At 48.7% G+C, this 24,329-nt stretch overlaps 1 long non-coding RNA gene across 1 annotated transcript; it reads right to left on the bottom strand.

The window, feature by feature from the left end:
- LOC122210171 lies at positions 1–22,275 on the bottom strand. Its single transcript, XR_006197951.1, has 5 exons — positions 22,200–22,275; positions 9,671–9,767; positions 9,116–9,215; positions 8,272–8,415; positions 1–86 (listed from the first exon to the last, which is right to left on the bottom strand). It is a non-coding gene; the product is annotated as an uncharacterized LOC122210171 (long non-coding RNA).
- Between the last annotated feature and the right edge of the window lie 2,054 nt (positions 22,276–24,329).

Raw genomic sequence — 24,329 nt, 5'->3', positions numbered from 1 at the left:
GGAAAGGGGCTCCAGTTCCTTGCCACATGGGTCTCTTCAGGAAGCTGCTTGCAAGCCAGAAGCCAGTTTCTCTCCGAGTGAGGGATCTGAGACAGAGAGCATTACCATGATGAAAGCTGCGACATCTTTTAGAAATTAATGTTGAAGTGACGCATCATCACCTCCACCGAGTGCCACTGGCCACAAAGATCAACCGTAGTACAAAGTGAGAGCGCGCTCCACCAGCGTGTCATTGCAGGAGATGCCATCACTGGGGGCCGTCTCAGGGGCTGGCTTCACGTCTCTCTGTAATGCCTAAATAGCCACACCACTGCCGGGGGAGATGGGATGACTTCGTCCCAGCCCTTGTGGTTAATAGAAATATAAATACCGTGACAGTGGAACCCCTGCCAAATAGCACATGAAAATGGCATTTGAAAAGTGCAATTAGTACTCTTTTTCCTGAGAAGGTCTGCTCTGTTTAATGATCTACATATCAGTGCGTTCCAAGCAGAGGTATTAAATGTCTTAGAATACATTACAACATTACAGCATCTTCAAAAGATATCAGCAAAATGACCATTACTTGAATTGGCTATAAGCAAAGCTTCAGAAGGTCCAGGTGGCCTTGAAATGCAGAGCCTCACTGTGGCAAGAGGGAAGGGCTATGGAAGTCTGGCTTCTAGAAGTCTACATCCCTTGTTATTAACAGGCTCTGCACTCACGTTGTGACCACAGCCCAGCTCCCAGGCTCCCCCAGCGGACCCCTGAGCCCTGTACAGATGAAACGTTGTTTTGCAAGAACAGAATGATCACAGGTGGGGTATGGGCAGGCTTGCCCCAATATGGTGACCTCAGTGTGGACATTTCATCACATCCCTGACTTTGTCCCCCTGTCTGTTCTGCAAACTGGCCAGGTAAATTGTCCTGAAATCTAAATCTACTCATGTCACCTCCCTGCTTTTTAAAAAGATTTTGGAGGTGTCTCCTGGCTTCTGGGGAGGGGGGACATATGAAATTCGTAGCTAAAAAAAAAACAAATTCTGGCTCTAATGCTTCTCTCCATCCTTCTCTGGGTGACAGTTACCTTGAAGTCTCTCGATGTCCACGCTCCTTTTGCCTCTGGACCTTCCCCACTACTCCTGCTTGGTGGCCCACTCCACCCTCCTCCCCCCCCACCTTCACCTCCCTGAACCCCACACCTCCCCTTACTCAGTCCCATGACAGCTTACACTCTCCCTCAGAGAACTTGCAACAATAGCAGATAAGCATTTAATTGTATTGTTAGTTATTTGTTATCTGTTCCCTGCTTTTAAACTATAGCCGCCCTGAGAGGAGGAATAGTATCTGTCTTGCCCCACTGCTGTATCCCCAGTGCCCAGGACAGTGCCTGGCACATGTGGATGCCCCAAAATATTTGTTAAATGAATAAAGATGGAGAAACACAAGCTAGATCAGTTATTACCAACCACCGCCCATGGACCAAACCCAGTCTACCACCATTTTTACAAATAAAGTTTTATTAGAACACAGCCATACCCACTTGTGTTTGCCCATCTTCTGTGGCTGCTTTCTTTTTTTTTTCTTAAGTTTATTTATTTATTTTGAGAGAGAGAGAGCTCAAGCAGGGGAGGGGCAGAGAGAGAGGAAGAGAGAGAATCCAAAGTAGGCTCACACTGTCAGCACAGAGCCCAACATGGGACTCAGACCCATGACTGTGAGAACATGACCTGAGCTGAAAACAAGAGTCAGATGCTTAACCGACTGAGCCACCCATTCTGTGGCTGCTTTCGTGCTACAAAGGCAGAGATGAGGAACTGCCCCAAAATCATCTGGTCCATGAGGCAAAAATATTTACAGTCTCACCCTCTGCAGAAAAGTCTGCTAACTGCCAGACTAGATTCCAATCTCTCAAGAGGTAACAGGAAAACCGGAAAGTTTTATGAGGAATAAATGCAATTTCCTCCCAGGCCCATCCTCCATCCAACAAGATGGTGTAGATGGGAATGGAGCTGTGTTTTGGAAACTTCAGGAACTCAAGGTGTGGAGTGCCTGAAAGGAAGCTCTTGGACAGGGCCCAGGAGGCACTACTGATCATGCTGCAGTTAGAACCGAACATAATGAGCCAAGGCATTGATTGAGGCATAAGTGATGGCAAATACAAACGTGATGACCAGAGGTGACAGTGTTCATGGTCAAAGTCAGAGGCTGAGCTCTGGCGTTGTCACAAGCACCATGGAGGAGGAAGGGCCTTGGCTTCTTGTCATTCTTGGTCTTAATCGGCTGTAATGGATGTGTCACCTTCCAGGGCCAGGTGGACCCACAGCACGCTGTGATTGATCATCGGTGCCATCTGAGTTTCTCAGCAACCTCGGCCTATTCATTCTGCACTAAATGGACAAGGGCTCATTGACATCCATGAATGAATTCATCGATGTGCGGAGCAAAGTGTCAACCCAATGGGGCAAGGTAGACCAAGAGGCATTTGAGAGCTCAGGTAAGCAGCTGGGGTCTGGGCAATGGCATGGAGAGTCCAGCCTGGGCTGGAAACTAATGGCAGGGACTATAATGTGCACATATACATTGTGGAGGGGCAAAGACCATGAGAACAGTACCAGGGAAGAGTTGGCACTTGGGGCAAGGCCTCTAAAAACAAGGTCTGTGGAATGTCAGCCTTAGGCTCACAGAGCTTATAAAAACTGAGACTTCTGGAACCATTCCATATCCACTGAACCAGAATCTCTTGGGGGAATCTGGAAATCTATATTTTTAACAAAGATCCCAGGTGATTTTTGTGCCCCTGAGAATTTGAAATCTACTGAACTAAGACGGTAAGATTCCTGTCTACTTCGGTTCATACTACCTAGACTCATAGCCAATGGGTGAGGAAGGAGGAAGAGGTAAGTAAACACTTCTCGTTGGAACAAAAGGGGTAATTCTGGGATCTTACACTAAAGAACACAAGTTTTCTTATGTACTCCTCTTGAAAAGCCATGATGTGCTTGAAAGAGCTGATCTGGCCATCTTTGGTCCACTCAAAAGCATTACCTTACTTAACTATTGCACCAACCCTGAGTCAGTGATAGTCTTTCCTGAGAAGGCTAGACTAAAGCAGGGAAATAATATGCAAGAATCAATAGCTGGTAATGACAGAGCTGGCCTCCCCTCTTCCCTTCCTCCCTCCTTCCCTTCCTCCCTCTTCTCCTTCTTTCCTTCCTTCATCAGAGTGGGTCAAAAGAATGTCTTAGGTCTGATCACTAGGAGGCAGACTGTGAACCAAGGATTCAAGTGCAAGTAATTCCTCAAGGAAGGGGTCCAGGAGCAACCAATAAGGAAGTGGAGACGTTAGCACAGGGAAGAGAAAGCAGGTAACCAAGGGCAGTTACAGGTGAAGCTCCAAATGCACCCTGAACCCACAGCCATCTCTGGGCTGAAAATTATCTCCAGGCCTTGATGCAAAGCCACCAGACTTTTGTACTTGCCCATCAGTCCTTGGCAGCTGCCGTTGGGGTGAGAGGCAAAACTCCCAGACATCTCCAGCTTTCAGAATAAAATCTCAAGAAATACCAGCATCCAAGGGCATTGTTCCAGAAGTCAACCATTTTGGAGCAATTTCACACTTCCCAGCCTGAAGCTCCGTCCCAGCCCTTGTCTGTGTTCATGTTGGTGTCAGGGCCCCCAGAATGACATCTATCATAGGACTTGTGATGATATTAAAGTAGAGAAAACTTATGGGCCAACAAGGGCATCTTTTATCACCCCACATCCTTTCTCTTCCTTTTGCCAAGGCTGTGGTTTTTTTTCCTGTAAGCAGGAAGGGTTGAATGCCCACCAGCTGCATACAAATTCTCCCTGTGTTCCTTGCTTAATCTACCTCCAGCTCAATTTTTTTTAGGAACTTCCTGCTGATTCCCCATCACCTTCTTGCTTCAAGTTTTTTAGGGCCTTGATGGAAACTCTGGTCTGCAAAAATTATTCACCTTGGGGCTGTCAAATACAAAATGCACCAGACAATTAACAAGAAGATTTCATGCAGACTACTACAATAGGAAGATAATTCAGTAATAAGGATGTCTCAGTGGAAAGGAAGAGTGTTTGAGGTGGGTTTGGAAGTCATTTGTCGGGAGGGTTGGAAGGCATTTCACAAGCCTTGGGGGAATCATGAAAAGGTATAGAGACCCTCATATCTGGGTCACTGAGGAAAGCGGAGGTGGGTCTTATGTTGGAATATGTAAGAGGGAGGGCGGTACTTTGTGATAAGGCATTTCCCTGGAAAACAAAAACATAAGGATTTTTTTTTATGTTTATTTATTTTTGAGACAGAGGGAGAGACAGTGCGCGAGCAGGGTAGGGGCAGAGAGAGAGGGAGACACAGAATCCGAAGCAGGCTCCAGGCTCTGAGCTATCAGCACAGAGCCCGACATGGGGCTTGAACTCACAGACTGCAAGATCATGACCTGAGACGGTCAGACGCTTAGCCGACTGAGCCACCCAGGCGCCCCAAGATAAGGATGTTTCTTAAGCCTCAACGTTTTGGGGCACCTGGGTGGCTCAGTCAGTTAAGCTAACTCAGCTCAGTTAGTTTAGCTAACTCAGTCAGCTAAATCTCCAAGGCATGTTGAAGAGAGGGAGTTTCTGTGATTCACGGACTCCTGAGCCAAAGCTCTATCCTTTGAGAGGAGCTGGGGTCATCACTTGATATTTTCCCCCAGACTCCTGTCTTTGTGAGGATGACCTCCCCAAGGTTCAATAGCTTTGGGCTTGGTTACTACTGGTCTACCTCACAGCTACGGAAGACCGTGGCTAAAGGGAAAGTAACCCAGCGCAGGAACAGAGAAAGCACGTGCACGAAGTCAAGCGCGGCCACCGTGCAGAACAGCCGCTGAAATCAGGCAGCCACGAGCTTGGACTCTGACTTCCCTAAGCAGAAACCGTGACTTCTCACATATGGCGGGTCCATGCCCTCTTACAACTTCTCAGCAATCTTTGCAAGGAATGCCTCTGTTATCTGTAGGGTAAAATGGTAGGAACAGAATGAACGCTGGACCCAACTTAGTGTAACAGGCATACAGCCACCCTCCACTTGCCAGGGAATGGGTGCCGTCGACCTGCTCCTGCGGGCCGGTCTTCATCATCCTATTGTTTGTCTCCTGCCCATTCAGGGTCACAAACTCAGCTTCCTAATCCAACAGCATGGACTTGTATAGCAGTCTAGATTTTGCCCCACATTTCATCACACTTGATCCTCACAGTGAGGGAGGGAGCATCTATCCCACTGTACCTATTTTTCTGAAGTTTGCTTATCTTGAGAGAGAGTGTGCAAGTGGGGGAGGGGCAGAGAAAAAGAGAGAGGGAGGGAGGGAGGGAGGGAGGGAGGGAGGGAGGGAGAGAGAGAGAGAGAGAGAGAGAGAGAGAGAATATCCCAAGTAGTTCCGCACCATCAGTGCGGAGCCTGATGCAGGGCTCAAACCCACAAACTGTGAGACCACTACCCCAGCCAAAATCGGACGCTCAACAGACCAAGCCACCCAGAAGCCCCTCCACTACATCTATGTTTAAAGAAGAAGCCAAGGGGCGTCTGGGTGGCTTGGTCGGTTAAGCGTCCGACTTCAGCTCAGGTCATGATCTCACGGTCCGTGAGTTCGAGCCCCGCGTCGGGCTCTGTGCTGACAGCTCAGAGCCTGGAGCCTGCTTCCGATTCTGTGTCTCCCTCTCTCTCTGACCCTCCCCCGTTCATGCTCTGTCTCTCTCTGTCTCAAAAATAAATAAACGTTAAAAAAAAATTTTTTTTAATAAAATAAAATAAAAAATAAAGAAGAAGCCAAGAATGGAAAACGACTTGCCCAGTGTCACACTGCTGGTAAGTAGCAGAGTTAGAGAAACCCTAGTCTCCTGGGTGACATTCCCGACATCGTTTCTCATCTCTGCCAAGTTCCTCCCCTGCGTTATTTGCATTAATAAGTGGGACTTGGAGACAGAAACAATCTTTTCCCTAATCGTGGACTTCAGCTACTCCTCGAGACATGTATTCTATGTTTCCCCAATTACTTCACCTCTGGAGACAAAGAATATGCTCCAGTGGGGTTTTTCTAACCAGGATGATGCCCTTATCTGGCAAGGATGCTGCCCACGGAGAGATCTTTCCATTTTCCCCCAAAGGTTAGAGAGAGAGAGAGAGAGAGAGAGAGAGAGAGAGAGAGAGAGAGCACGCGAAGCCTTTTAATTCTGTTTTCATTTAAATAGCCACGGGAATTGGGAACTCAAGATAACCAATCAGTTATTTGCTAGTGGAATTTTCCTGGTAAGGAGAGAGAGCACTTAGACCCAAAATGTATACATTTCTTCCAAAATGTCATTCAACATCTATCTCTTTCCCAGATAGTGACAAACGTTCCGTGTTCCTGTCAAAATGCCAGCTTTCAGCACCAGCCTTAATAATAAAAGCCAGATCCAAAATCCAACAGAGAAATTGCAACTTTGCCAGCAAAGAGTTTATCATCCCATTTTATTTTAAGGTGCCAGGGTTACTTTTTTTTTTTTAATTTCCTTTCTGTTTTCTCTTAATTAAAAAAAATCATCAGTCTATTCCTTTCATTTGATTTCCTTCCTGAGAACCTTTCACTAATACATGTTTTTCTTTTTCTAAAATATGATTGTGGGATGTCTCAAAATAATTTGCTTAAAAAATACCCACACAGACATCACTTGCGGTTCTAATTTGGCTAAAGCTGTTAACAACTGTGTGACACTAAATAATAAACAGTATGTAAAAATAGAGAATTGCCCTTATTTATTTTGCAAGACTGATTTTCCCCTGATTTTTCTTTCCTCTCCTTCACCAGCAGCCCCACACCGAACACACACACATACACACACACATCTATCTGAGGAGACAGGGGGAACTTATAGCCCAGAAGCATGGCCAGGTTATCCTGTAAGCAGGTATCCTGTGAATAAGATACAGATTTTTCCACCTTGTACTTGCACATCTCTGCAGACACTCTGGGGATCACAGTAATGAGAGATGCACTGGCCTGAATCCAAGGGAGGGCCTCAGGATACAGTGAGGACCCAGAAAAGTAAGGAACACTAACCGTAGGGGCTGAGATGTTGGAGGAAAGAGACCTCTACAGAGGACTTACTATGGGATTGTTATGTCCTATGCACCATCCTGATTGCTTTACGCAAATTCTCCCATTATAGCCCCCCACAAACCACCATGAGATGGCTATTAATGTTACCCCCATTCTACAGATAGGAAAACTGAGGCTGCTAGAGGGCAAGGGACTTGCCAAAGTCATCCAGCCATAGGTGACAGAGCCAGGAATTCATCTGGGGTAATCTGACTCCACAGTGCAAGCTCTGAAGAGTCCAGAAGGCTCCAGAACACTCTGTGCACATTGCATTGTCATTCAGAGACCTCTGCTCTCTCCCTGTCATCCTGGGGCAGCCCTCCTAGCCCCACCAGGACTCCAGAAATCCAGAAATCGTGCTCTGGAGAGACGTCTGAGCCATGGTCGGGGCTGCCTCACCCCTCCTTCTTCCCCCATCAGACATCAATGACGAAGGGCTGTCTCTGGGACTGTGGCCACAAGTCTCTTCCTGTGGCTCCTTTTGGTCACTGAGGCCTGCTGTCCTGTTTCTTGGCAACTTTGCCTCTTTGTAGTGTCCAAGTGTTAATTGCTTAACACCAGAGATTGTGCAGCTGTTGTCATGGTACCTCCTTGGCCCCTTCCCACCATCATCTAAGACACACGTAGCAATTGTGGCCTCCAGAAATCTCCCACCTGGGCCCATCTGTGGTTCCTTTGGCCTAGCCCCAAACTCACTCTTTGGCCATCTTTCCTACCAAACACGGCCTCACCTAGGGTCAGAAACATGTTTATGATGCCTGGGCCAGGAACCACACTCTGCAATTTGTAAGCAGTGCGCTCAGTTGCCCCCAACCACCCTTTGATGTGAGGACTGTCATTATCCCTCCTCTACAGATGGAGAAATGGACCGGAGGTAAGTGACAGAGCAAGGACCTGACCCCAGCACTATCAGACTAACGAGCCCATGTTCTTACCACTATGCTAAACAAATAGTTACAGCAGTGTCAATAATAACAGGGACAAAATAAGCTTCTGAAAAAGAGGGAAAAATCCACAAAATTCATTCAACTCTCTGCGAGCAGGTAAACTCCAAGAGGGAAGGGGACTTGTCTCAGATACCAGAACAGGATTCAGTGCACGGCAGATGTTTCATCAAGAGCTTTGAATAAATGCATGAATGAATGGTGTGTGGACTCACCTGGTTCCTTTATTCTTTCAACACACAGACCACGTGTCAGGCTGTAGTCTAGAAGCTGGGGTTACAGAGATGAGCAGAGTATGTTTCCATCCCCCAAAGAGCTCAGGGTCCAATGTCAGGGACAGGCACATCTGGTACAGGTTCCTAGGCGAGAAGGAAGCCCAGAGAGATGTTCACCTTATATATCTAGTCACCACACCAGGCTCTTTGCAATCACAACAGGCCAGGTCTCCCACTCAAGCTGTGGGTAGCAAAGGTCGTCATTCCCCTGAGGAAGTTTATCCTTCCTGTCATCATGGACTGAGGGGCAAAGACGGACTCCAGGAACCCCAAAGCACAGGGTCCCGCATCCGAGGATGCTGTACCGGGTTCATCTGTATGGCGAATAGCTGTATGCGTCAGATGTAATGAATCTGGTAGATTGCTGCTTACAGGCGGCCCAAAATTATTCAATGGCTAGCGCAGGGAGCAGCTGATAAACAGCCAGACTGTGAGAGTATGTCAGGGCTTTGCCACCTTACAAATTACATAAGAATGGGCAAATTAGCATAGATGAGGAATCGATACACACAGTCCCTGGATCTTTCTTTTTCTGCAAGTACCTGCATGGGAAGAACTTAGAATAGACAACAGGCCATCCTCTTCTGGAATATGCTGGAATACAGAGGAAGGTGGCTGAAAGAGGGCACCTCCAGTTTACAAATACTGGAAAGGGGAGATGCTGCCTGGGTTGGAGGTGGGGCAGTGGGGGCAAAAGAGGTACTCGGTGCCGTGAGCCCCAACATAGCCCTTATCATTAGCCTTGGACTCAGACATCTCTTCACTGAGATGTCTGTTCACTCACCTGTTCAACACATAGTTATGTTTTCTGAGCACTTCCTGGGTCCCATGCACTGTTCTCCATGTCTGGGGCACAGGAGTAAATGCCTCTGGGGACTTACATTCTGCTGGGGGAGACAGACAATAAAAATAAAAATAAACAGGGGAGCCTGGGTGGCTGAGTCAGCTAGGGGTACGACTTTGGCTCAGGTCATGATCTCGCGGTTCATGAGTTTAAGCCCCGGGTCGGGCTCTGTGTTGACAGCTCGGACTGGAGCCTGCTTCGGATTCTGTGTCTCCCTCGCTCTGCCCCTCCCCGACTTGTACATGTGATCGCTCTCTTGCTCTCTCTTTCAAAAAAATGAATAAACATTTAAAAATTTTTTTAAATAATGAAACAAAACAAAAATAAACATATAACAAAAGCAAGACCAGCAGGGGGCGATACACACTGTGCAGACAGCTAAAAAGGATGCTGGGATAGAAGTCAAAGGATGGAGGTGGGATGCCATTCTGATTAGAGGGTTCAGGGAAGTGACTTGTGGGGGTGACGTGTGAGCTGAGAGCTCACCCTCCCGACCTGCACTGTCCGCACGGGTAGCCACCGAGCGCTTGAACTATGGCCAGTCCGAAGAGAGCTTGCCATCAGCATAGAGTCCACACCAGACTTCAAAGACCTAGTACAAGAGAAAGAGGTAAAATACGTAATTAATCCTTTTTACAATATTGATCAGATGTTATGATGATAATATTTGGGGCAATGGGGATTAAAGAAAGTTAATTTCCTATTTCTTTTTATTTTTTAACGTGGCTACCAAAAAATTTAAAATTTCCCACAGGGCATCCATTCATGGATGGCACTGCATTTCCAATGGATGGTTCTGCTCCCGACAGAAAGAAAGGAAAAACAAGAGCAAAGGTTCTAAGCGTTGGGGCAGCGGGACATGTCTTTGTCCTAGATCTACCGCTCGTTGGCTATGTGAACTTGGGAGTTTCAGAGCATCCTTGGTGCTGAAAGGGGTGTTAATCACACTTTCCTCCTGTGGGCAATGGCAGGAATGCATGAGATAAGGAGTTTACATTAAGGATTTCTTCTCGATTGCCTGCCATGTGGGAATGGAACAGAGCAGGTATGATGGTGGCCCATGTAGCCATGGACATAACCCTTCCCTTCTGGAGATTCAGGAGAGCAAGGCTGAAATAATCTACTGGGCTTTCTTGGCTGTCAGCCTTCCTCTGCCTCCACCGTCTGTCTGTCCCGAGACCCCAGCACAGGCCCTGGGCCTCGCCTCCAATCCCAGCACCCCCTTCTTCAGCTGCTGTGGTTCTTTCTAGGTGTGAGCTCATTGGAAAAAACAAGAGCCAATTTTCATCACAGAAACTTGGGAGATTTTACTATCATATCGACGTCTGGCTGGGAGCAGAATGAGCTTGTCCAGCCTCACTTGAAATTGGCTTTTCTGAAGCAGGCTTCTAAGGAAGAAAGGATCATTCCACCGGATGGACTTCAGGATACCTCTCCAGCAGGAGCGGAGGTGGGGGCAGGGGACGGGGGACAGTGGCCTTCCACAGTCACTTCTGCTGTGGACTCAGAACCTCCCCTCCCAGGTCTCTCCCCAGCTCGCTCTGTTGGAGGGCTCCCGCTGTGGATGGCAAGTGGCGATGTGGCGACATGGGGCTAAGAACCACTGGTTGAGGCGGACGGGGTCGTAGGGAGCTTTCAGTGAGGTTATTGAACCTGCTTTAATGCACAGCAGGTACTGTTCTTTTACCACTCTCTTCTCCATTTCCTGTGGCTTGGGAAGAAGGGGAGGCCCATCCCATGTCTCCGCTTCTGTCCTGAGAGAATCAACGTAATTCTACTCCACAGCCTAGTGGGCTCTTAGAATTGAAGACAGCATGGTGGGCTCTTACCCAAACCCACTTCTGGTCTCCAGTGGTCATCTATGGGCAGCACACTCTATCCTGTGCTTTGTAGACATTATCTATTTCTCCATTTGACAGGAGAGGAAAGTAAGTCTCAGACTTCACGAGACTTGACAAGGCCCCGTGAACAGCTAACTGGCAAAACCAGGACTCCAAAGCCAGCATTCCCAATACTCCATTCCTACCTCCCAGGATCATCCCAGAATCACCCCAGAACAGCAGGTGGTCTGTCCTCTGCTTAAAACCTCCAGCGACGGTAAGCTCACTACCTCACAAGACACCTACCAGCTAGCACTTACTGTGCATGAATTGGATGCCACACTCTGTTCCAAGGGCTCCGGTTACTCAAATTATCCTGATTCTACTCCTGTGAGGCAGGTACTGTTGCTTCCTTCTTTCCAAGGGGAAGATATCGAAGTCTCCTCTGTTCACTGACTTGTCCGCAAGATAATAAATGACAGACCAAGAGCTAACAAATACCAAAGCCCAGACCTTCAATCCTTCTGAGGAATTTCATGACCTATATGCCTAGGGGGACCCAGGAGAGTCCAGTGGGTCCAGTGGGCACGGCAACTGGGCGTCTCCACCACTCACTAGAGACCATCACCAATGCCTACAGATGGGAGGGCATGTTTCCAATGGCCGTCATCCTAAAGACGCCTCAGACCCTCTGTACACAAGACAAACCCCGCCTAGAATGAAAGCTGTCTGTGAATGACCCATCAGCATTCCTTAAGAAGGCCATGCTGCTCTATTCACGATCGCCTCCTACCGTATGTGATAAGCTGTGACGTATGGTGTTCATTTACTCTACTGCTCCCGCAGAAATATGGCGGGCACAATCAATTTCCTTGTTTGTTCTCTGACCCACTGTTCTTGGGTTAAGCAGCCTGCTTTGTCTACATTTGTCAGTTGATACACGCTTCTCCCTGCCATAGGCACTGCTATTGATGAACATCGTCAGAATACGGAGCCTTGAATAATGTATAAAGGATTCAACATGCAAAGTGTCCCTAGGAAAGGGAGGGGGGTTGGGGGTGGGGAGAGAGAGTGTTATATGTTTTCTCTGTTGGAGCGCCTTCATTTACAAAGCATATTTGTCAAGTCTTTTGCTAAGAGTAATGCCACGGAACAGCCTCCCATCATTCTTGTTAATGGGACTGTCTGTGTGTTACAGTAAACAGCTATAACTCTTCTGCTAGAGCCATTGTACAAAAGGCAGAGTTTTTCAGCATCCAATTAAGGGTGTCTCCAATTTGCCAGCCAGCTTCATGAGTGCTGTGGCTCAGCCATCAGGCAACCTGGGCATTGTGAGGCTTCTCAGAGGACAGAGGGAGCTGGGAGGGCTGGGCTGCCCTGCCTACACTCAGCCAAGGGGTCTGGAACTCAACCCTCATCCTGAACAACCGCTGCTATCCTTCAAAGGCTACCACGTCATACCAGCTGAGTGTTCAAAGATGTCGGCCTGGTATGCCAGGTCTTTCCCAGACTCTTACAAAGACAGGAGAACATACGAGCTCTGGGACACATCTACATGCATTCCAATCTCAGCTCAGCTACACGCTAGCTGTGGGACCTTGGGAAAGTTACTTGACTTCTCTGAGCCTTGGTCTCCAATGTGTAAAAGGGGACAAATCACAACACTTGCTTTAGAGGGTTGTTTTGAGAATCAAGTGAGACTAGGTGATGTACAGTCAGTCACACAGCCATTGTCAATCATCATCACCCCTAGCCTCGGACATGGCTTTTTCCTCACCTCTCTGTGCCTAGTAGATCAGTATGCATTTTTCACATTTCACCTCCTGACAACTGCACTCGACACTCGTCTCCATTAAGATTCCCAGTAGGGAGGGAGCTGCCAAGAACCAGGTCCACACATGTCTCCCATAACTACCTTCTGGGGTAGGTTCCACAGCCCCATTTCACAGATGAGAACACTGAAGCTTGGAGGGTTGCAATCGCTCACTGAAGGGTTCATGGCTCTCAGGTGACAGAGTAAGAGCTAGATACCCAGCCTGCCTGGATCCAGAGTCCTGTGCTCCCCACTTCTCTCAGGTCTAGCCATGATGCCAGCCCAGGGTCAGGCCTCCCCACCTGGCCCTAATTACAACCTTTTCGGACCGTATTCCCACATGCATGGGTCTCAAGGAAGCATCTAAAGTCCTTAGAACCACAGAATGTCTCAGTTTTATTCTTGCATGTATTTATTTTTTAAGTGTGTGAGATGCTAAGAACCTAAGGTTGTCATTCATTTCATGTGCCTGCATTTTGTGGTCTGAGAAGCAAGGGTCTGGTTTCAGGAGCTCACCCAAGGCCATGCATAGAGTGTGTGGCAAAATCAGGGTTAGCACCCAGATCCCCTGATCTGTAATGCACCCCAACCAGGCAGACACATGATCTTTCCAAGATGTCTATTCACTGGCTCTGGTTTTCGTGCCTTGCGGGAAGAGGATGGAAGGGTCTTCAGTCACCTGCCTCCTGTCCTGGTCTGCATCCCTCTGCCTACAGTCCTGCCGCCTCCTCGGTGTCACTTTGTCCAGGGAGATGGAGAGTGGCTTAAGCCTTCCTCCAAGAGGAAAGCTTTCATATCCACTCACTCGGTCCCCAGCAAATCATCTGAGCATCAGCCGTGCTCCCCATCTTGTGCTGGGAGCTGGAGAGCTGGTGATGGGCAAGACACGGACTTCATTTGCAAGGTTCTCCTACAACACTGGGGAAGAAGGAACAGTAACCAGGTGCACACAGAGGGGCTGAGGGGCGCGTGCTGCAATCATGACTCTGTGGAATGTGTCCAGTGCTCGGTTTTGCATGGTGCTCTTCTAAGTGTTATGAAAACATTAACCCATTTACTCCCCCAAACCACAGACAAGTGGTTTACCATTTCTTTGATCACCTAAAGCACAGAAAGGCTCTTAAAGTGTTCCTTAGTTGATGGAAGCACATGCAAAGGGCAATAGGACCACAAAAGAGCATCCAAATTTGGGAGAGATTTCCAGACAAGACCTGGTCGTGGAGGAGATGATTCTTCTTAAAAGGGAAGTGGTTCCCCCAAAGATGGTTGCACATTGTGAGCAGAAGCCCAGATGAGGATGTGCAGGCACAGGTCTAAGACACTGGGGCACGAGAGAGCGTGACTTGTTTGCGGAACCAAAGTAAGGCTCCTGTGCTCTAGGGGAGGCCTCTTCCGAGGCAGGAACAGACCGAGGACATCTCTCAATGTCCCATTCCTCAAGGCCGTTTGTCCCTTAAGCAATTTCACTGAGCACTCACCGTGCGCCAGGTTGTGAGATGACAGAGGTAAATAAGACCCAGCATGTACCCACAAAGGGCTCCCCGTTCAGAGGGACAGGCAGACTATTTTAAGGATTGCATTGCAAAGACAGTGCTTGACAGTCGCCTGGGGCACTACGGAGTGTGGGTGACAAGCGCTGAACCAGGGACATCCAGAGAACGTGGTGCCTGTGCTGCATCTCAGTGTGACGAGGAAGAAGCCAGGTGTTCCCTGCGTTTGAGGTCAAGGGGCAGCAGCAGCAGAAGACGCGTCAAAGGAGCACACAGCGTGAGCAAACGTACACGGACAGGAAGTTACCTGTCGTGTGCAGCATCCTTGGCTGTTACAACAGCCATCCTTCCCTTGGCGCGTGTCCAGGCATCAGCCCACCAGGTGTTCTGGGAAGATAGTCCCCGCCCTCGGAAATGAACCATAATCTGTCTGGACCAATCACGGTCATGTCCGTGATTGGTGTAGGCACGTGGTCCAGTGGTAACCAATGCGGGAGCTTCTGAGGAAGATATTTCACCCACAGTAAGAAACAGACAAGGAGGCACGCCTGGGTGGCTCCGTTGGTTGAGCGTCAAACTCTTGATTTCAGCTCAGGTTATCATCTCATGGTTCATGGGATCGAATCCCTCAGCAGGCTCCACACTGACGGTGCAGAACCTGCTTGGGGTTCTCTCTCTCTCTCTCTCTCTCAACCTCCCCTACTCAAGCATGCTCTCTCTTAAAATTAATAATAAAAATAAACTTAAAAAAAGAATAGACAAGGAAAAAAACTCCCCTTCCTTCCTGAGGATGCAGGAAGGCAGGATACCTCTCTCCAGGTTTCTTACAAGGATGAGGCTGGAAGGCAAATGATTTATATTCTACGTGCAGAACAAAGAATGAAAAGAAGTTGTATCCTTATTGAGATCATAGTGCCTCCAAACCAACCAGCCGGGGACGGTCCACCTCTGGACGTTTTATTATGTAAGACATTAAAGACCTGTATATTCTAAGCCTCTTATTGGTTTGTTTTTGTTTGTTTGTTTTGTTTTTTTAATGTTTATTTATTTTTTGAGAGAGACAGAGCGCAAGTGGGGGAGGGGCAGAGAGAGAAGCAGACACAGAATTCGAAGGCTCCAGGCTCTGAGCTATCAGCACAGAGCCCAACACAGGGCTTGAACTCACGAACCGTGAAATCATGACCTGAGCCGAAGTCAGACACTTAACTGACTGAGGCGCCCCAAGGCTCTGTCAGTTTGAATTCTCTTTCTTATAACGCAAAGTATCATCATGGCCAAGGAGAAGCTACCAGCAGCAAAGTGTGACTAACGCAAAAGGCAGCAGTGGTCAGTGGGGATGGGAAGGTAGGTTTGGGATGAGGAAATTATCCCGCACATTAAAGGAAAGTTTCATTCCAAGGTCAGCAGAGAGAAGGAGAGCCAGGGAGGTGTGGGGCTGCAGGAAATGGAGGTTTAATGTTTGTGTAAATTGAAAGAAGGAATCTACTTGGAAATGAGAAAAAGCAAGATTAAAATGGAAAACACAGCCCCAAAGCTATTAATACCCAACAGATCCAAATTGAAAAATAAAAGCAATGGGTGAAGCATATAGTTCTCAAAATGAATTCGTGTCATAAACCATTAACATCAGCTCTACCTTATTACCTGGAATTCCAGGGAGAGGGGCCGCAAGCCGCACGGGGCACATGTCTGATTGGAGGTGTGCCAGAACCCTGCTCCCAGGCCAACCCTCCTCCCTCCTCTTGAGACCACCCTGCTCTCAGCATCCTCTCTCACTCTTTCAGAGGCCAGGGAAAACCCAAGCTGCCCTTGTCCTGGAGAGGATCTCAAGCATCAGCAAATGTGGTTGCCAAGAGGTTCTGAAGGTGTGCAAGCTCCTGGTGAGGTCACCCCTTCTTTCCTCCGTTAGGCATCCCTCCCTATATAGATCTCCAAGACCACCCTGTCCATATTAATGTCCATTAGTATTGAGCAGTGTCAGCTCTGACCAGTAAATGTCACCTAAACCTGGGCCTCATTCAGGGGAAAAGGGGGCCTGGTCGGGGCTGTGATGTCCCTGAGGATCCTCAAGGCCCCCCACTGTAGCACCCACACACATTACCGCTTCAGAACCCTTAGCTCTGGCATATGACAGCACGTTGTTACAACGGCTTGTGCTTTGAACCCAGACTCCGATTCAGATCTTAGCTCTGCCATGTCCCTGCCACATGACCTTAGAATCGCCAAGCATCAGCTTCCTGACCCACAAAATCAGGCTAAGCATGCCAGAGTCTCATGGGGACCGTGAGGATTAAATCAGAAGTCGTACAGGAGTGCTGAGACCAACAGGAGCTCAGGCAATGTTGATTTCCCCCCACTGGTCTCCCAAGCTCTCATGGCCTCTTCTGAGGTTGTTCTTCCTGCTCTAGAAAGGGTTTGGGGTCTGCAGGGTGCTGGAGAAGAGACAGGATACTTGTGTGTGGCCCATTTTTCCATCCTTGAAAGTTTAGGTCCTCTGTAGGCTGAGAGGCTCCGCTGCAGAGAAGCATCTCCTGGGAGACTGAAGGCCACGTGTCCTCTGCACAGGAGACTCAGGGTGGACCCACAACACCTGAGTGTCTGGCCACCAAAGGCTGACCCACTCTCAGCACCCACATCAGCCAGTGAATAAGTCCAGAATGGCCTTCAGTCGGGAAGGATCTGCCACAAGCTGTCTGTCTGCAGAATGCATCAGAAACCCCTTCCCTGCAAACAAGCTGGCCCAAACAAGCCACGCTGTGGCTTCGTGTGGAACACTAAACAGCTCTTTGTTCTCCCTCTCTCTGCTCTGCCCCTCTCCGTGTCATTACCACACAGCAGCCAGAGCTATGCGGAGCCACTCAGCTCTTCCCCCCCGCCCCGAGCAGGAAATGCAAAGCCGTTAATTGGCCCTAAAGTTCTTCTATGATCTCACTCGTCTTCTCTCTCACTACTCCCCCGGAGTCCCTTCCTCAGCCCAAACTTCAGTCTCCTCACCTGTGAAATAAAGACGATGCTGGCTAAGGGTGACGGGGGACTAAGCAGGAGAAAACACAGAAGACACGTTGCACCAGGCTAGATGGCTCCCGGATGCTACAGAATTTCCGAAAAGTGGTTCCTCACCCAGCAGACGGGCTTCATCTTGTCTAAGTAAGTACCCTCTCCTCTCTTCACAGGAGACTCTGCTGGCACCCCATTTCTCCTGGTCTCTGCCAACCGTGCTGCTCAATACACACACACACACACACACACACACACACACACACACACACGCGTGCGCGCACCCCTAATAGACAGCCAGCCATGGAAGATTAGCTCCAGGAGAGCTGAGAGGAGCTGATGCACCATGCCGCTAGAAGCAAATGAGCACTCCTTTGCACAGAGCTGCAGGGCACAGCAAAAGGCTGCCACAGCCCCCAAAGTGCCCACATGTCTCCCCAAGGCTCCCCACCTTCTTCCACGAGCCCAGCCCCAGTAGCCAGCTCAAGACCAAGCTCCCCTCCCCAGCTGGCCCCACCTTCTCCTCCACGATGCACACTCTGGCTGTCTGGGCTCCATGGAGTCAGCACCGAGAAGGCCCGTGCACGTCTCTGCCCTTGACCTGAGTCTCACTGCCTGGGGTCCAAGGAGCGCCTCACGTGAGCCACAGTTAATTGATCATCAGTCTCCATGGGGGACAGGCCCTTCAGCTCTTCCTAGGGACCCCCAGCAAATGTGAGGCGCAGTCTAGTCTTTCAGGGGACTCTTCCTGTCTCACGCATCCACTCCAGCTTTAGGGGTGTCTTTCTGTTAGGCAATTCTTCATAATCACCTAAAATATAGTTCTCACTGGGGCAACAGAACGCATCTAAGACCGAGATGGAATGCCCTCCACCTGGGCATCTGTACGACCTGGGCATCTCTGTACAGCACTCTGTACGACCTTTGTGGGTTCGGGTCCCGTGCATGGTCCCACATTATGCTATCTCGTCATCTTATCATGCTTGCGTCTTCGAGCAAGCGTGGAGCTCCTTGAGGACAGAGGCCAGGTCTTCATCCGTTGTTCCACTGAATTGTTTTGTTAATTATTTTTTAATGTTTATTTATTTTTGAGAGAGAGAAAGAAAGAGTGCAAGCAGGGGAGGGGCAGAGAGAGAGGGAGACACAGACTATGAAACAGGCTCCAGGCTCTGAGCGGTCAGCATGGCTCGAACTCATGGACCACAAGTTCATGACCTGAGCCGAAGTCGGATGCTTAACCAACTGAGCCACACAGGTGCCCCCCATGCAATTGTTTTTTTTTTTTTTTAAGGCAAAGCAAAACAAACAAACAAAAAAACAGACTGTGGAGCCTCACAGACATGAATTCAAATTCTAGATCTTCCCTGCACCAGCTAGGCAACCTGACGAGACACTTAGTTTCTTTGAGTCTCCTGCTCTTGTCTATAAAATAAAGACGAGAATCCCTGCCATGCAATGTTATGGTGTTGAATAAAGTGAATATAAAGACAGACACGAATGAGAGAAAGAAGAGAAACCAACCATTGCTGAGTATGTACCATTACTCCAGATGCGGAACAGATGCTGAATCCGAGTTCCTCCTCTGCCTTGTTTCTCACACACGCCCTCCCTCCGCCCTGCATGCCCTCCTTCCGCCCTGCACGCGCCCTCCGCCGCTCAGCACCCCATCCACTCTCTGTGCCCCTATCCGATGTCAGCATCGCACTGAGTGCTGGCGGTGTGACCACAAAGCAGGCGCACTCCCCATCATCAAGGATTTTGCGCTTTAGTGCAGGATAAAGCAAAGGAAACAGAGAAGTTACATTGTCATGAGACAAGAGGACGGCTGTGCAAAGACTGGCGGGACCCCGCCAGAGGAAACGTCTCAGGGACATAATAGCCAAGTGATCCCTGAAAGCCGAGCTAGACGCGGCAGGATGAAGGAAAGGCCTGAGGCACGTTCAGGGCGCTGGAAGGGGGAGGGGATAAGAACGCAATAATGGGTGGAAAGCTAATCATGCCCAGCCTCATCAGCCAGGACTAAGGGACAGGCACGTTTCGATGGCAAATGACAAAAACTAAGCTCAAACTAGGTTTACCCAAAAAGGAGAAGACAGTCATCCACCTAGCCTGGTAAGGTACCTGCATAGCCACAAAACCGGAAGATTCAGGAAGCAGGGCCTCAAAAGCCCCATCCATCCTTCCTCCACTTAACATCGCTCTTCAGACAAGGTGCAGTCAAGTGCTTGGAGAGGAGAGTCCGTATTCCCCTGGTTTTATCAGTCCCAGCAGAAAAAACGATTTTTCAACATCCCTATATGTTGCCCAGGCTGGGGTGCTTCTGGCTCTGCTTGGGTGACGCCTCCTCACACTGAGCCACTTATGGTGGCCCTTGGAGGGGCCGCTCTGATTGGCCAGCTCCAGCTCATATACTCAGTGCTGCACAGACAGTCACAGGGCCATCACACCACGGTCAGGAGTATGGACAGCACTGGGTGGCCGAGTCAAACATTTAAAATCTCTGGCAGCTCAAGAAATCACGGCTGGATAACACAGTCTTAAGAGGAAAGGAGAGATGGGCAGCTCGGGGCCTTTCTGAGGTCTACAAACAAAACATGCCCAAAGAGTTTACTTTATTTTCAATTTTTCCGAAGACATTTTCCCCCAGGGCATCCAGGGCTGGCTCTCTGACCTTGGAAAACAGACCTTTCTGGAGATTTCAGCTCCTATCACTCAGAAAATGGAAGGGGTGGGGCGAACAAGCTTTTCTCCAGACCCCAGATATCAGGAAACCAAGACCTGAGTCCAGTGACTGTCAAAGTCAGGGAACGGCTGGTCAGTCACCTTTACCGGTGTCCTACCCTGAGTAGGCCGCAGCTCTCCCTCTCTCCCTTTGCCTTTGCCAAGAGAAGAAAAGGCAGCTATGTTCTTCCCTGCCGTGTGGCCGAATTCCAAGGGCCGCTTGTGACTTCTATAAATTTTCCTTTATTTATTTATTTTTTCCTTCAAGCCATCTGGGACTCTGGAAAGCAGTCTCATTCAGTTTCGGGTGTTTTTCCTGAAGGCAAAGGATGAGTACCCTGGGGAAGAAGCTTGCCTGACTCTCAGGGTCGTGAAAGTTTGGGAATCTAGGCTCCTGTGGCCTCATCAGTCGGAGGGGGGGGTGTTGGGTAATGGACCGTTCCTGGCGCCTGCTGGGGAGTTGGGCAGGCTGCTGTGTAGACCGCAGAATCCCATCCTCCGAGTCCTCAACAACACCCCTAACATCTTCTCTGCACTCTCTCCTACGCAAGATCATTTTGGCCGAAAAGTCCAGAAGCATAAATCCCAGCATAGTGTTGAACTGTATCAGTTCCTTCTCGTGACCTTAGATGAGCCACCTGATGTCTTTGAGCCTATGCCCAGGTCTGGAAAACGAGGATGTAATCTGATTGTCTTCTTCTGTCATCCTGTCTACAAGCAAACACCTCACACAAACCTCACTCGCCTCTCATTTTGTGGTAGAAATGGCAATAAGAGGGGCAGCCAATAGAGTTGAGTTGTAGGACATTTTGGCCATATGGTGCTAAGGGCTGAATCGTCAAGTCCCCATCGTCAACCCAGTGGTGAACATCCTGGCCCAAGCCTCATTTTACAGACGAGGAAACTGGAGCACAGAGTGGCCAAGCAAGCTGCCTGCGATAACACAGCCAGTAAGCGGCAGAGCAGGGATTTAAGCACAGACTGTCTGATTCTACAGCCCATGATCACACACCATTATAAATACCAAAGTGCCTCTCAGCGGGGCTTATGGACAAATAACACAGCTTCTACCCCTGAGCTGCTCTCCATCCAGAAGGGAGGAAGTCTTTCATGATGTTGCTGTTATATTTATTTTTCCATCTGCAATGTTTGCGTTTGAGGTGACTCTCCGAATTACCTTTTCTCCTGCCATTGCATGGGATTGAATAAATATTGGTTGGAATTATCAACTTTGATCCCAACAACTACACTACGGTATAGTCGTTATCAGCCCATCTCGCAGATGGCAGAATCGTGGTCTCAAGTCCCAAAGCCGATAAGAGCTTAGATCCTGGGCCTATCAGACTCCACATCTTGTCGATTAACCCCCAGGCTGCAGAGTCTGTGTGGGGTCCTCTCCCCCACGTGCTCCTGCCTGCCTGCCTGCCGTGGCTGCTCACCTCTCAACTTTCGGAGATCTGAATCTACATCTGTTACGTGGAGACCTGAGGGCTTTTTTATCCTGGTTCAGATTTCACAGATGGTGGGGTGACAGGGGAGATCATTTACCAGAGCCTCAGTGTGGAGTAGGGATACCATGGAAACAGGCAAGAACTGCATGGTTTGTTCTGTTTTGACCCTATTTTCATTTGGATGGCTGGATATAAATCAGCGCTTCATATCCCACATCAACCACAGCTGTCTGGGACAACCACTAGATATTCAGGGAGGTGAGGCACCTGTTCAAGGCCACCAGCCTGGACACAGGCTGACCAAGGAATTGAACTCAGGTATTCCTGACTGCAAAGCTCCCCTGTTTCCTGCATTTTATATAATATGTTGTCACCAACATTACACGATCACTTATACCAGTAGCTCTCAAGGTGGCAGGTCACAAACCAGCTGCACCAGAATCACATGGGAAGCTTTTAAAAGTTCAGATCCCTTTGACCCATCTCTAAGACTGATTCTGTGTGTCCCAATCAATGTCTGGGAATACGAAGGGGGTTTCTGGTAGGTGCTTGTTCTGTTTTTGCTTTAAGCTTCCTGGGTGATTACAAAGACCAGCCAGGCTTGGGAAACACAGCCAGGAGTGCAACACACAGCTGCCTGCCCTCCACCTCCGTATCGAACACAGTCCACGGACCTCTTCTCAGAAGGTCCGTGAGGACAGCCCATCCCTGCGACAGATGTCAACGACTCACGTGAAGGAGGTATGGAATCCAGAATGGCCATGGTGGCGAGATGTTCTCAACACATTCTCCTTTCCAGAAACTTCTGTAGAAAGAAGTATAAGTACAAGGTGTTTACCCAGGGCAGAAACACTCAGCCATATCCCTTAAAACTATACATCCTCAAAACTTAAAAGTTCGACAATACCAAGTATTGGTGAGTCGTCGGAAATAGGTATTTTTTTAAAATGTTTTTAAATAAATAAATATTTATTTTGAGAGAGAGAGCATGCGAGCTAGAGAGGGAGAGAGAAAATCCCAAGCAGGCTCCACGCTGTCAGCACAGAGCCCAACGTAGGGCTCGATCTCACAAACCATGAGATCATGACCTGAGCCAAAATCAAGAGTCGGATGCTTAACCAACTGAGTCACCCCAGTGCCCTGGACATAGGTATTCTTTAACAGTACTGGGAGGAGGAAGGTAGAAATTGGCCACCCCATTGGAGAGGAAATTTCAGATTCTATATACAGTACATAAAAACTTTAGTATGCCCATATCTAAATTAGTTTCTATATTCCACCTTAGAGAAAAACTCACGTTAAGTGCAAAAATAAAAAGCACATTCGATGAAGATCAATTCTAAAAATTGCAAACAGCCTAAATATCCAGCAAGAGAGGGTGGTTAGACAAAGTCCATCTCTCCAATACTACAGGGCCATGTAACTGAACGTGATAGGTCTGGACGCACTGACATAAAGAGATGCTCAGACATACCATCAAGGGGAAAAGCAAACTGCAAACTAATTCAAGCACCAGTATGCTTTGGGCTGTGTGTATAAAGAACACTGTATACACACAAAAAGAGATAACTCTACATGTGCATATTGAAGTGAAATGAAAAGACAAATTTTGAAATGGTGCCCTTCAACCCAGTCCCAGTCTTTGCCTCTGGGAAGCAGACTCTGGACCTGCAGACAGGGGTGGAACTGTGTCCACAGGGCATGAATTCTCTACTATAATAATATAGTCGTGTGCACGGTTGTGACCCGTCAGCTCGTTGTCTTTGGAGCCATTCATCTCTTGGAAGAATCAGAGTCTTGAGTTTATTTTGTCAATAGTCACAGCCTGTGTTAATGGGGGAAAATTTTTGTTATTGACTCAAGGGTACGGAGAATGACAGCACTCTCGGGTACCAGGTCCCTACCATACAATGAAGGCTTGACATCAGGAGATGTGTGGGGCTCCCAGTGGGAGCTGAGAGAGGATTTGCAACATGGTTGGACAGGGAGAAGGGTGGTCCCATCCCTTGACACCTTCTTCCTCCTCCCTCCCTACCACTCTCATTTGGAACTTGATGGAGGAACCATGGCATGATGAACTGGTTCCGACCACCCAGCCACGGACCAGTTGCATGAAACGGTTTACCCACGGTCATCATCCTCGGGATCCGATGGGATGCTGTGTGTTCAGAGAATGTCATTTTGTGTTCCTTCAAGTCTCAGACTTTGTCCTCTGACTTCCAGAATAGGAACCCAGCCCCGAGACTACCCCCGCTCGGGTCATCTTTCCTACCACCTCCCCATTTGCAATCCGGAAAGTCAAACTTGTTGCGTTTGAGAAGCAGGCATCCCTGAGCCCAGTGCCGTGCAGCCCAGCTATTTCTGTGGGCTGTGTGCCAGCCCGGCCCCCAGCAACCTGCCTCGGCTGTCGGCACAACTCCGACCTGTCAAAACTTTCGGAGAAGAGTCATTAGTCTCAGAGAGACGGGGAAGGAAGGATGTTTTGCCTGGGGCATCTCTTTGAAAAGGTCTAACTTTCTAAAATGGTAAATAAGCCAGACTTCTTTTGCGGGGGTGCACCGAGGGGCAGAAGTGGCTCCGTCAGGGTATGACCTCCGGGAGCCAGCTGGTGTGTGAGACATCATTACTTCCCGAAGTTTTATCCCTTCCTCTGCCGCGTTTCTGCAGCGCAGCCTGGGAAGCCAGCTCCAAGAACAGCCTGCAGAGCTCCGATTACACAGGCAAGCACCGCGCTGAGGATTTTATTAGGTGGAGAGAGTTAAAAAAAAAAAAAAAAAAAAAAAAAAGCCAGAACACTAGCTGGGGGGAGAAAAGCCCTTCTGCCTTTAGATAAAGGCGAAAATTATTTTATAAGCGTCTGGA

The sequence above is a fragment of the Panthera leo genome, chromosome E3 (assembly GCF_018350215.1).
Source record: "Panthera leo isolate Ple1 chromosome E3, P.leo_Ple1_pat1.1, whole genome shotgun sequence".
Lineage (NCBI taxonomy): Eukaryota > Metazoa > Chordata > Mammalia > Carnivora > Felidae > Panthera > Panthera leo.
This window is presented reverse-complemented; position numbering and strand designations above follow the sequence as displayed.